The sequence below is a fragment of the Lactuca sativa genome, chromosome 7 (genome assembly GCF_002870075.4).
Source record: "Lactuca sativa cultivar Salinas chromosome 7, Lsat_Salinas_v11, whole genome shotgun sequence".
Lineage (NCBI taxonomy): Eukaryota > Viridiplantae > Streptophyta > Magnoliopsida > Asterales > Asteraceae > Lactuca > Lactuca sativa.
In genome coordinates this window covers 198008237-198022500 of record NC_056629.2, presented here as the reverse complement: position 1 = coordinate 198022500, position 14264 = coordinate 198008237, and positions in this window count along the sequence as shown.

Genomic DNA, 14264 nt, shown 5'->3' with positions numbered 1-14264 from the left:
TTTTGGATGTTATGTGTAATTTAATCTCTATGTTAATTTTAATCTTTAAAAATTATTATATATTATTTATAATTTTTAAACATTATGTTTTATTTATTATGTTATATTTAAAAAATATTTGTCTAAATTAAAAAAAAATTGAAAAAAAAATAAATTATAAAATATAAAAAAAAAATTGGTGTCACAACAAGATACAACTTGGTGTCAATTTCTCCACTTGGTGTTATAACACCATTGATGGTCTAGCATGTGATGTGGCACTAAAATGGTGTTACATCTAGTTGTCCATACCTAGTGTTCTAATATATAGACAATTAGGTAGATAGTTAACAAAGTATCTTGTAGTTTAGTTGGTTGAAAGTGATGTATTAATTTGCATCCAAATATCGTATGTTCGAATTTTATTACCTTCAATTTTCTTTGTTGTTTTTTAATACTAATTAGTTTTATTATATTTAAGGGTCCTTTTTTCTATTCTCCGCACGGGCCCTTAACATCAACGGACCGCCCTGAACTTTGATTAAAGAACATAAATAGTTTTCTCCTTTCGTTTTGTTCCTTTTCAACGGTTTTTTTTTTTTTTTTTTTTTTTTTTTTTTACTTTGGAAAAACACTAAAACATTACATACACTTTGATCAATTTTGTAAGTTATATATGTCACTACAATTAATGATAAATTAACATGACTATAATTAACATATTTTAAAGAAAAAAGAGAGAGAAAAGTATTTCATGTTTTGTCAAATCATAATTCATACAAGTTGTACGGCATATCAATTACTAGTGTTTATGTATAGTTTTAAGTGGAAATGTGCTTACTGAGTTACATCTCATCTGCTCTGTTAAATTTGCGTCCACTTAACTCCATTTATATCCATGTGATTTTTTATCATGTATTGTAAGTTACCGATAGAATATTTAGAAGAACCAATATGATGGTTCTTAACCCTTTTACTGTATTTTTAGGGTTTTTAATTTGCACAATTGTTGTTGTTTCTGATAGCGAGCTTGTTAGAGATAAGAAGAAATCCCTTGGACATGGTGAGGTTATTAGAAAGATTGGCTGTTCCACAACAGACATAGCATGTAGAAGTCCAGAAGGAATACACAGAGGAGGACATGTAGGCAATCATCTTGCAAGGGGTGATACTGTGGGAAGTCATGAAGATCGTATAAAACTATCAATAAAGAAAAATCTTGGTGGGGTGTTTGGAGCAGATTATGATCATATCGGAGAAAACACCAACACCAACACCAATAGCAACTACAACAACGCCAACAACAATGGAAATGACAAATGCATTGGCAACTGTGTCAGCACCGACAATAATAGCAACAACAGAATCGGAAATGACAAAGGCAATAGCAACAATAATGGCAGCACCAATAGAAATGGTAATGTCAGTAGCACCGACAGTGATAGTACCAACAACAACAACAATGACAGTAACATGAACATGGGATACGGCATCAGAATTGACCCTATCAATGGTCTGGGCATGGGCATGGGAATCAGCATCCATAATTGAAATGAAACTTTGGGAAGAGGATGGGAAAATGACGAAGTTGAATCTCAAATATAACTTTTTGATTAAGTTAGGAGTTATATTTATTGCTACCGTAATTATCTACTAAGTAAACATGTATGCTTTGACTCGGTGTAGGAGTTAAATCTCTTTAAATAAATTAATTAGTGAATGATGTAAACGAATATTATAAATATATCATTACAATTAACTAGCCATAAATATTTTGGATACCCAGAAGCATCTTTCCAAATAAATTCTATTATTCAAATGAAATTAAAATTGATGTGTCTCATACCATACTATATCATCTAATGGCATTGTAATGTTATTGTCATATCATTTTGATTACCCCACAAAACATATGTGTTTATCACATGTTTTTTTATGTATTTTTTAATTGAGTAAAATGTAATTATATAAAATAAATAATAGGAAAAATCCTTCATTAATTGAAAAATACATATTAAATAAAAAACATAAATAAAAAAAAACCATAATCGAAACATAGTAAAATAGTACGTGATGTCTAATCACCGTCATTCGCCACATCATCATAATCCACCCCAAAATCTCTTGAAACATTTATGATTCATCATCTGTATCGTTGAACAACTCGTCTTCATCAAAATCGTCGACAATAGGATTCACTCGAGCATTGAAGATGTGTTCCATCAAATCAGCAAGAAGGTTGTGATGCCCAATTTGGTCGTATACTTTGTGAGAGTATGATAAATCTTTCCCTTAGAATATTACTAATATATGATAACGTATGAATACAAGAGTATAACACAATTACAGAAGCGATACAAGGTAAATTGAAAATAACTCATGTAATTAAATAACCTAACTATGGACAAGATTTATCTCCAATACCCCCCCCCCCCCCCCCCCCCCTTTCTCTCAAGTGTAAGGGTGGTGGACGCACTTTCATTTGATCTCAAAACTATTCAAAGAGTGATCTCACTAATGGTTTGTTGAAAATGTAAGCCGCCTAAAGCTTGGTAGTAACAAATTTCATATGCAATTTTTCGGACAATACAAGTTCTCGAACGAAATGGTGATCAATGTAGATATGCTTAGCTCTCTTATTGTGCTACCGAGTTTTCACTAAGGAAGATGGCGCTTAATTTGTCACAAAGTAACATTAGGAGTTCAATTGGCAATGCATTTAAGTCACGTAAAGGATGAGGAATCCATGTGAGCTCGGCAGTGTTGTTCGCCATGGCTTGGTATTCGGATTCACAATTATATCTTAAAAAGTTAGTTTTTTTTTCAAACTCCAAGACCCAAGATTTGCACCAAAGAAGATCATGTAGCCATAGGTGGAGCGTCTGGTTTCAATATAACATGTTAAATCTGCATCTGAGTAACCAATGAGCATAGATTTGGAGCACACAAAAATTGGAGACCATGATTGAGAGTGTCCTTGATGTATCGCATGATCCTTTTTACTAAGGTGAGGTGTTCATGTGTTGGAGGGTGGAGGAACTGACCTGCTTGATTAACAATGTATGATATGTCCGGGTTGGTGATAGCCAAATACTAAAGAGCGCCAACAAACGATCGGTAGAGGTTTGAGTCGTGAAAAGGAGTTTTGTTTATAGAAAAAACATCATTTGTGGCAAGTGTCATTCCAACAGGTTTAGAAAAAAGAAGACCGGCCCGACATAGAATATCATGACCGCACTTGGTTTTGTTTAGAAACAAACCATCGGAAGTGCAATGGTTTGTTGAAAGTGTAAGCCGCCTAAAGCATGGAAGTAACAGATTTCATATGCAATTTTTCGGACAATACAAGTTCTCGAACGAAATGGTGATCAATGTCGATATGTTTAGCTCTCTTGTGTGCTTCCGGGTTTTCACTAAGGAAGATGGCGATTAAGTTGTCACAAAGTAACATTAGGCGTTCAGTAAATTGAAAATTTACTGAACGCCTATATGTTGCCATGGCTTGGTATTCGGATTCACAGCTACATCTTAAAAAGTTAGTTTTTTTTTTTCAAACTCCCAGACCCAATATTTGCACGAAAGAAGATCGTGTAGCCATAGGTGCAACGTCTGGTTTTAATATAACACGTTAAATCTGCATTTGAGTAACCAATGATCATAGATTTGGAGGACACAAAAATTGAAGACCATGATTGAGAGTGTCCTTGATGTATCGCATGATCCTTTTTTCTAAAGTCAGGTGTTCTTGTGTTGGAGGGTGGAGGAACTGACCTGCTTGATTAACAATGTACGAGATGTCCAGGTTGGTGATTACCAAATAATAAAGAGCGCTAACAAACGATCGGTAGAGGGTTGAGCCGTTCAAAGGAGTTTTGTTTATAGAAAAAACATCATTTGTAGCCAGTGGCATTCCAACAGGTTTATAAAAAAGAAGACCGGCCCGACATAGAATATCATGACCATACTTGATTTGGTTTAGAAACAAACCATCGGAAGTGCAATGGTTTGCTGAAAGTGTAAGCCGCCTAAAGCTTGGTAGTAACAAATTTCATATGCAATTCTTTGGACAATACAAGTTCTCGAACGAAATGGTGATCAATGTCGATATGTTTAGCTCTCTTGTGTGCTACCGGGTTTTCACTAAGGAAGATGGTGCTTAAGTTGTCAAAAAGTAATAGTAGGCATTCAGTTGGCAATGCATTTAAGTCACAGAAAGGATGAGGAATCCATGTGAGCTCGGCAGTGCTGTTCGCCATGGCTTGGTATTCGGATTCACAACTACATCTTAAAAAGTTAGTTTTTTTTTCAATCTCCTAGACCCAAGATTTGCACCAAAGAAGATCGTCTAGCCATAGGTGGAACGTTTGGTTTCAATATAACATGTTAAATTTGCGTTTGAGTAACCAATGATCATAGATTTGGAGGACACAAAAATTAAAGACCATGATTGAGAATGTCCTTGATGTATCGCATGATCCTTTTTACTAAGGTGAGGTGTTCATGAGTTGGAGGGTGGAGGAACTTACCTGCTTGATTAACAATGTATCAGATGTCCAGGTTGGTGATAACCAAATACTAAACAGCGCCAACAAACGATCGGTAGAGGGTTGAGGCGTTCAAAGTAGTTTTGTTTATAGAAAAAACATCATTTGTGGCCAGTGGCATTCCAACAGGTTTAGAAAAAAGAAGACCGGCCCGACATAGAATATCATGACCACACTTGTTTTGTTTAGAAACAAACCATCGGAAGTGCAATGGTTTGTGAAAAGTGTAAGCCGCCTAAAGCTTGGAAGTAACAGATTTTATATGCAATTTTCGGATAATACATGTTCTCGAACGAAATGGTGATCAATGTCGATATGTTTAGCTCTCTTGTGTGCTACCGGGTTTTCACTAAGGAAGATGGTGATTAAGTTGTCACAAAGTAACATTAGGCGTTCAGTTGGCAATGCATTTAAGTCATGTAAGGGATGAGGAATCCATGTGAGCTCGGCAGTGCTGTTCGCCATTGCTTGGTATTCAGATTCACAACTACATCTTAAAAAGGTTGGTTTTTTTTTTTCCAAGACCCAAGATTTGCACCAAAGAAGATCGTGTAGCCATAGGTGGAACGTTTGGTTTCAATATAACACGTTAAACCTGCATCTGAGTAACCAATGAGCATAGATTTGGAGGACACAAAAATTGAAGACCATGATTGAGAGTGTCCGTGATGTATCGCATGATCCTTTTTACTAAGGTGAGGTGTTCATGTGTAGGAGGGCGGAGGAACTGACCTGCTTGATTAACAATGTATGAGATGTCCGGATTGGTGATAGCCAAATACTAAAGAGCGCCAACAAACAATTGGTAGAGGGTTGAGTCGTGAAAAGGAGTTTTGTTTATAGAAAAAACATCGTTTGTGGCTAGTGGCACTCCAACAGGTTTAGAAACAAGAAGACCGGCCCGATATAGAATATCATGACCATACTTTGTTTGGTTTAGAAACAAACCATTGGAAGTGTAATGGTTTGTTGAAATTGTAAGCCGCCTAAAGCTTGGTAGTAACAAATTTCATATGCATTTCTTCGGACAATACAAGTTCTCAAACGAAATGGTGATCAATGTCGATATGTTTAGCTCTCTTGTGTGCTACCGGGTTTTCACTAAGGAAGATGGCGCTTAAGTTTTCACAAAGTAACATTAGGCGTTCAGTTGGCAATGCATTTAAGTCAAGGAAAGGATGAGGAACCTATGTGAGCTCGGCAGTGTAGTTCACCGTGGCTTGGTATTCGGATTGACAGCTACATCTTAAAAAGTGAGTTTCTTTTTTCAAACTCCCAGACCCAAGATTCGCACCAAAGAAGATCGTCTAGCCATAGGTGGAACATCTGATTTCAATATAACACTTTAAATCTGCATCTGAGTAACCACTGAGCATTGATTTGGAGGACACAAAAATTGAAGACCACGATTGAGAGTGTCCTTGATGTCTCGCATGATCCTTTTTACTAAGGTAAGATTTATACGTAGCTGACCTACTTGATTAACAATGTATTAGATGTCCGGGTTGGTGATAACCAAATACTAAAGAGCGCCAACAAACGATCGGTAGTGTCACACCCCTGCCGTCGGCGGAAACACCGGACGGTGTAACGTCATTTCTCGTATCATAGTTATCAACTTCCTGAAAACACATGCAATTTAAAATACGTCAACATAAAGTTGGTGAGTCCACAGGTTTTGACTCCATATAAAATAATACATATTCCGAGTTTCAAAAGTATAGTTTTGAAAGTATAATTTTGACTTTTCGACATTTACTATATATATCCTAGGTATAAAAGTTTACTTACCAAATAAGTATATACCTATAAGTCTCATATACTATAAATGTAAGTGTTTGTAATTCCATACAAACAAAAGTTGCTACGTATAAATCTTATTTCAATTCTATACGAGTAAAACCGCTACGTATAAATCTATTTCAATTCTATACGAGTAAGTAGGATAGGTATAGTGGTCTACTTAATATACAAGTAATATACCTACTAGATTCTTATACTTAGAGTATAAGTCTTTGGGAAACTTATACTTAACATTCATACTTGTATATCGACAAAGTATAATGCTTCTAAAGTTGTGATACCATGAGTCTGTAGTTGCGACTGTATGACATAGTCATATAGCTCCTATTATTATCACATGGATCACACATTGCGGTAGTACAAGGATTACACCTTGCGGTGGTACAAGGATTACACCTTGCGGTGGTACAAGAATTACATCTTGCGGTAGTACAAGGATTACACCTTGCGGTAGCACAAGGATCACACCTTGCGGCAGTTTCCGCACGTTTCATCGACGTCGGAAAAATAACAAATAAAAGGATAGTTCATCACTCGCTTTTGGTTGACTGTAGCTAACATTCACAAGTGGGGTGGTCAACCGGTATACTAATTATACACGACTTCCTCGCTCACACGAGATTAACGAATACAAGTCAGAGGACTTTCACTAAGATCCTCAATCTTAGTTGATGAATACATTAGCTCAGGTAGACTTTGACGACTTCCTATGGCTCTAACAACTAAAGCATTTTCGTGTCTAAAACCCTAAGTTACTAGACTATGCTTTTAAACATTACTCCTAACTTCATAACATTTAGGCAGTATAACAGCTATATCTTGAAGTAAAAACCAAGTTTTATTTTGACATAAAACCAATAATAACAACATATAACGTTTCTAGTTTTATCTTGACATAAAACTAACAATAATAACATATCCGGTTTTATCTTGACATAAAACTAATAATAACAATATATAACATATCTAGTTTTATCTTGACATAAAACTATCAATTGCAACATACTATATAACTTAACATATAAAACTTCCGAATAAAACTTCGGAACTATATCGCACACAAAATATATATAGAATCCTAAGTATAACTCAAGATGTATATTAATATATTAACATACCGATAAGTTGATAATAGTTGTATATATTCAAAATATTATATTTAGAACAACTATACCCTGACTATTATAACTATATATTATCATATAGACATAATAATAACATATATACAATGACTAGCATGCGTTTTCCCCCGAAATATTAGAGAGTGGGGCCGTGAAACTCACCTTAGTAGTGTGATTTTTATCATATCTAAGCGAAACTGTCAGCGTGAGAGTTTGTCGCGGCTCGGGATGCAAGAGAGCTTCAGAAAGTGAGAGAGGAGAAAGGAAATGGTGTAAGGAAGTGAATGGGTCGAAGCCTCTATTTATAGTAAGATTTTATGACACTCACGTCGTGAGTGTCATAAAACTCACGTCGTGAGTCTCATGACTCACTCCGTAGACTTGCCATGACTCACTCCGTAGACTTGCCATGTGCGTCCCTAGCTTCGAAAGATGGCCACGTGACCCCTCACGTCGTGAGTGTCATAAAACTCACATCGTGAATTTTGGATCTTATCCTCTCGCAGCTTCTAGATTCCGAATTATGACAGAATGTCGTGAGCGTCATAAAAATCACATCGTGAATTAGCTAGTTTAGGGTTTTTAAAAGCTAAATCTTTGAAATGCCATAACTTTTGCATACGAACTCCGTTTCTGACGTTCTTTATATGCACGCGTAGGTATTTACGAGCACTACAACTCTCTTTTAGAATTAAATAGCAAATTCTAAGTCTATTTTAAATTCCTCTTATTATAGAGATTTATAGTGTTCGGTTTATCATAAGTTCTTCACGCGAAGTCACATTTAGATGTTCTCTATATTTTTGGAATCGTGTGGATGTATACTTTGAGTTGTATCATAAATTATGTATGAAAGTTCATACTTTATCATGAATTATATAGAAAGTTTGTCACTTTACTAGTTTAACAAAATCACATTACATGATTGGCATTATCACATGTGATTGTTTATGACCTATTTTGACTGGTGTTACATTCTCCCCCCGTTAAAGAAATTTCGTCCCGAAATTTATCTTGTGGACGAGGAATTGTTAATTAGTTTGGGGAAAATTCTGTAGATATTGCTTAGCACTTGATGTAACTTAAGTTGATATGCGACATAACCAATTCTTGCTAGAATTTCAATAGGTTCTATATATCGTGGGTTTAGCTTGCCTCGTTTCCCAAATCAAATCATGCCTTTCCAAGGAGATACCTTCAATATTAATTTATCTCCAACTTGGAATTCTAAAGGCTTACGTCTTACGTCAGCATAGCTCTTTTGACGATCACATGCTGCCTTTAATCTTAATTTGCACGATCTTTTGAGTTGTATCGTGGATTATTTCTAGCTCGGAACATAAGGTATCACCTATATGTTCTCTGGCCAATTGTGTGTCTCCAACTTCCCAGTTCAAAAACTACAGCTCCCAATTCAAGGTCATGGGTAGTGTAATTATTCTCATGCACCGTAAGTTGTCGTGATGCGTTGGCGATAACTTTTCCTCTTTGCATCAACACACATCCCAATCCTTGATTTGATACGTCACGGTATACAATGAAATCTCCTGTCCCCTCTGGAAGGGATAGGATTGGTTCACTACACAACATTTACTTTAGTTTCTGAAAAGATGCTTCTTGTTTATCTTCCCAGTTGAACTTCATATCCTTCTGGGTTAGTGATGTAAGCGGCTTGGCTATTCTGGAGAAATTCTCTATGAATTTGCGGTAATAGCCAGCAAGTCCTAGGAATTGAGGCACTTCTGTTGGTGTCTTCGATGCTTCCTAATTCTTAATTACTTCAATCTTGGAGGGTTGGACATGAATCCCTTTGTTACTAACTACATGTTCTAAAAATTGTACTTCTCTAATCCAAATTTCACATTCAGAGAACTTGGCGTACAACTTTTCTTTTCTTAGTAGTTCCAATATTATTTGCAAGTGTTGACCGTGTTCTTCCTTGGTTTGTAAATATATCAATATATCATCGATAACTGCTAGCACAAATTTATCCAAGTACGGTTTGCAAACACTATTCATGAGATCCATGAAAATTGTTAGGGAGGTAGTCAATCCAAAAGTATAACTAAGAACTCTGAATGACCATACCGAGTCCTAAATGTTGTTCTCGAACATCGTCTTCTCGTACTCCGAGTTAATCGTATCCTGATCTGAGATCTATCTTTAATCTTCTAGAATCTTCATGTGTTTTAGTCTATCAAAAACCATATCCAATTTTAGTTGTGCATCGGTCTAACCATAATTAAACATAGGTGATCAGTCTACGTTTAGTTGGGGTTCGGCCCATATACAATAAAACTCGACTAAGTAGTTTGACCTAAAACTTTGCGTTGAATTCTTATCGAGGGTTTGGGTTTTCTATATTTTTGGTTTATACATGTGTTCTCATCGTGGGACTGAGTTTATACACAACTCTATATCTTTGTGTTTGTTGTATTCATGGGTATTATTAATTATGGTTTGTTACTTCAGGTCTAGCTGATAAGGCACCAGCCAGTCAGGACAGTCGAAAGGGTAGGATCATTTTAGCATATAGCCGTTCTGAAATCAAGCAACCCAAATCGATATGTCTATCCTTGTCACCTCTCCCGTAAGTAGTCCTTCAGTAGTATAATTTAATAATACTTTTTATTAGTAGGTTAAGGGATATACCTAAACCTAATAGAGTAAGCCCTAAACTATAGTCGTTCTTTCCTAAGAAAGTACTAATTCACTATAGTTAATAGCTCTAATACCAATCTGTCACACCCCGGCTGTCGGCGGAAACACCGGGCAGTGTAACGTCATTTCTCGTATCATAGTTATCAACTTCCTGAAAACACATGAAATTTAAAATACGTCAACATAAAGTTGGTGAGTCCATAGGTTTTGACTCCATATAAAATAATACATATTCCGAGTTTCAAAAGTATAGTTTTGAAAGTATAATTTTGACTCTCCAACATTTACTATATATATCCTAGGTATAAAAGTTTACTTACCAAATAAGTATATACCTATAAGTCTCATATACTATAAATATAAGCGTTTGTAATTCCATACAAACAGAAGTTGCTACATATAAATCTTATTTCAATTCTATACGAGTAAAACCGCTACGTATAAATCTATTTCAATTCTATACGAGTAAGTAGGATAGGTATAGTGGTCTACTTAATATACAAGTAATATACCTACTAGATTCTTATACTTAGAGTATAATTCTTTGGGAAACTTATACTTAACATTCATACTTGTATATCGACAAAGTATAATGCTTCTAAAGTTGTGATACCATGAGTCTATAGTTGTGACTGTATGACATAGTCATATAGCTCCTATTATTATCACATGGATCACACATTGCGGTGGTACAAGGATTACACCTTGCGGTGGTACAAGGATTACAACTTGCGGTCGTACAAGAATTACATCTTGCGGTAGTACAAGGATTACACCTTGCGGTAGCACAAGGATCACACCTTGCGGTAGTTTCCGCACGTTTCATCGATGTCGGAACAATAACAAATAAAAGGATAGTTCATCACTCGCTTTTGGTTGACTGTAGCTAACAGTCACAAGTGGGGTGGTCAACCCGTATACTAATTATACACGACTTCCTCGCTCACACGAGATTAACGAATACAGGTCAGAGGACTTTCGCGAAGATCCTCAATCTTAGATGATGAATATAGTAGCTCAGGTAGACTTTGACGACTTCCTATAGCTCTAACAACAAAAACATTTTCGTGTCTAATACCCTAAGTTACTAGACTATGCTTTTAAACATTACTCCTAACTTCATAACATTTAGGCAGTATAACAGCTATATCTTGAAGTAAAAACCAGGTTTTATTTTGAAATAAAACTAATAATAACAACATATAACGTTTCTAGTTTTATCTTGACATAAAACTAACAATAATAACATATCCAGTTTTATCTTGACATAAAACTAATAATAACAACATATAACATATCTAGTTTTATCTTGACATAAAACTATCAATTGCAACATACTATATAACTTAACATATAAAACTTCCGAATAAAACTTCGGAACTATATCGCACACAAAATATATATAGAATCCTAAGTATAACTCAAGATCTATATTAATATATTACCATACCGATAAGTTGATAATAGTTGTATATATTCAAAATATTATATTTAGAACAACTATACCCCGGCTATTATAACTATATATTATCATATAGACATAATAATAACATATATACAATGACTAGCATGCGTTTTCCCCCGAAATATTAGAGAGTGGGGCCGTGAAACTCACCTTAGTAGTGTGATTTTTATGATATCTAAGCGAAACAGTCAGCGTGCGAGTTCGTCGGGGCTCGGGATGCATGAGAGCTTCAGAAAGTGAGAGAGGAGAAAGGAAATGGTGTAAGGAAGTGAATGGGTCGAAGCCTCTATTTATAGTAAGATTTTATGACACTTACGTCGTGAGTGTCATAAAACTCACGTCGTGAGTCTCATGATTCACTCCTTAGACTTGCCATGCGCGTCCCTAGCTTCGAAAGGTGGCCATGTGATCCCTCACGTCGTGAGTGTCAAAAAACTCACGTCGTGAATTTTGGATCTTATCCTCTCGAAGCTTCTAGATTCAGAATTATGACAGAATGTCGTGATTGTCATAAAAATAACGTCGTGAATTAGCTAGTTTAGGGTTTTTAAAAGCTAAATCTTTGAAATGCCATAACTTTTGCATACGAACTCCGTTTTTGACGTTCTTTATATGCACGCGTAGGTATTTACGAGAACTACAGCTCTCGTTTAGACTTAAATAGCTAACTCTAAGTCTATTTTAAATTCCTCTTATTATAGAGATTTATAGTGTTCGGTTTATCATAAGTTCTTCACGCGAAGTCAGATTTAGATGTTCTCTATATTTTTGGAATCGTTTGGATGTATACTTTGAGTTGTATCATAAATTATGTATGAAAGTTCATACTTTATCATGAATTATATAGAAAGTTTGTCACTTTACTAGTTTAACAAAATCACATTACATGATTGGCATTATCACATGTGATTGTTTATGACCTATTTTGACTGGTGTTACATTCTCCCCCCGTTAAAGAAATTTCGTCCCGAAATTTATCTTGTGGACGAGGAATTGTTAATTAGTTTGGGGAAAATTCTGTAGATATTGCTTAGCACTTGATGTAACTTAAGTTGATATGCGACATAACCAATTCTTGCTAGAATTTCAATAGGTTCTATATATCGTGGGTTTAGCTTGCCTCGTTTCCCAAATCAAATCATGCCTTTCCAAGGAGATACCTTCAATATTAATTTATCTCCAACTTGGAATTCTAAAGGCTTACGTCTTACGTCAGCATAGCTCTTTTGACGATCACATGCTGCCTTTAATCTTAATTTGCACGATCTTTTGAGTTGTATCGTGGATTATTTCTAGCTCGGAACATAAGGTATCACCTATATGTTCTCTGGCCAATTGTGTGTCTCCAACTTCCCAGTTCAAAAACTACAGCTCCCAATTCAAGGTCATGGGTAGTGTAATTATTCTCATGCACCGTAAGTTGTCGTGATGCGTTGGCGATAACTTTTCCTCTTTGCATCAACACACATCCCAATCCTTGATTTGATACGTCACGGTATACAATGAAATCTCCTATCCCCTCTGGAAGGGATAGGATTGGTTCACTACACAACATTTACTTTAGTTTCTGAAAAGATGCTTCTTGTTTATCTTCCCAGTTGAACTTCATATCCTTCTGGGTTAGTGATGTAAGCGGCTTGGCTATTCTGGAGAAATTCTCTATGAATTTGCGGTAATAGCCAGCAAGTCCTAGGAATTGAGGCACTTCTGTTGGTGTCTTCGATGCTTCCTAATTCTTAATTACTTCAATCTTGGAGGGTTGGACATGAATCCCTTTGTTACTAACTACATGTTCTAAAAATTGTACTTCTCTAATCCAAATTTCACATTCAGAGAACTTGGCGTACAACTTTTCTTTTCTTAGTAGTTCCAATATTATTTGCAAGTGTTGACCGTGTTCTTCCTTGGTTTGTAAATATATCAATATATCATCGATAACTGCTAGCACAAATTTATCCAAGTACGGTTTGCAAACACTATTCATGAGATCCATGAAAATTGTTAGGGAGGTAGTCAATCCAAAAGTATAACTAAGAACTCTGAATGACCATACCGAGTCCTAAATGTTGTTCTCGAACATCGTCTTCTCGTACTCCGAGTTAATCGTATCCTGATCTGAGATCTATCTTTAATCTTCTAGAATCTTCATGTGTTTTAGTCTATCAAAAACCATATCCAATTTTAGTTGTGCATCGGTCTAACCATAATTAAACATAGGTGATCAGTCTACGTTTAGTTGGGGTTCGGCCCATATACAATAAAACTCGACTAAGTAGTTTGACCTAAAACTTTGCGTTGAATTCTTATCGAGGGTTTGGGTTTTCTATATTTTTGGTTTATACATGTGTTCTCATCGTGGGACTGAGTTTATACACAACTCTATATCTTTGTGTTTGTTGTATTCATGGGTATTATTAATTATGGTTTGTTACTTCAGGTCTAGCTGATAAGGCACCAGCCAGTCAGGACAGTCGAAAGGGTAGGATCATTTTAGCATATAGCCGTTCTGAAATCAAGCAACCCAAATCGATATGTCTATCCTTGTCACCTCTCCCGTAAGTAGTCCTTCAGTAGTATAATTTAATAATACTTTTTATTAGTAGGTTAAGGGATATACCTAAACCTAATAGAGTAAGCCCTAAACTATAGTCGTTCTTTCCTAAGAAAGTACTAATTCACTATAGTTAATAG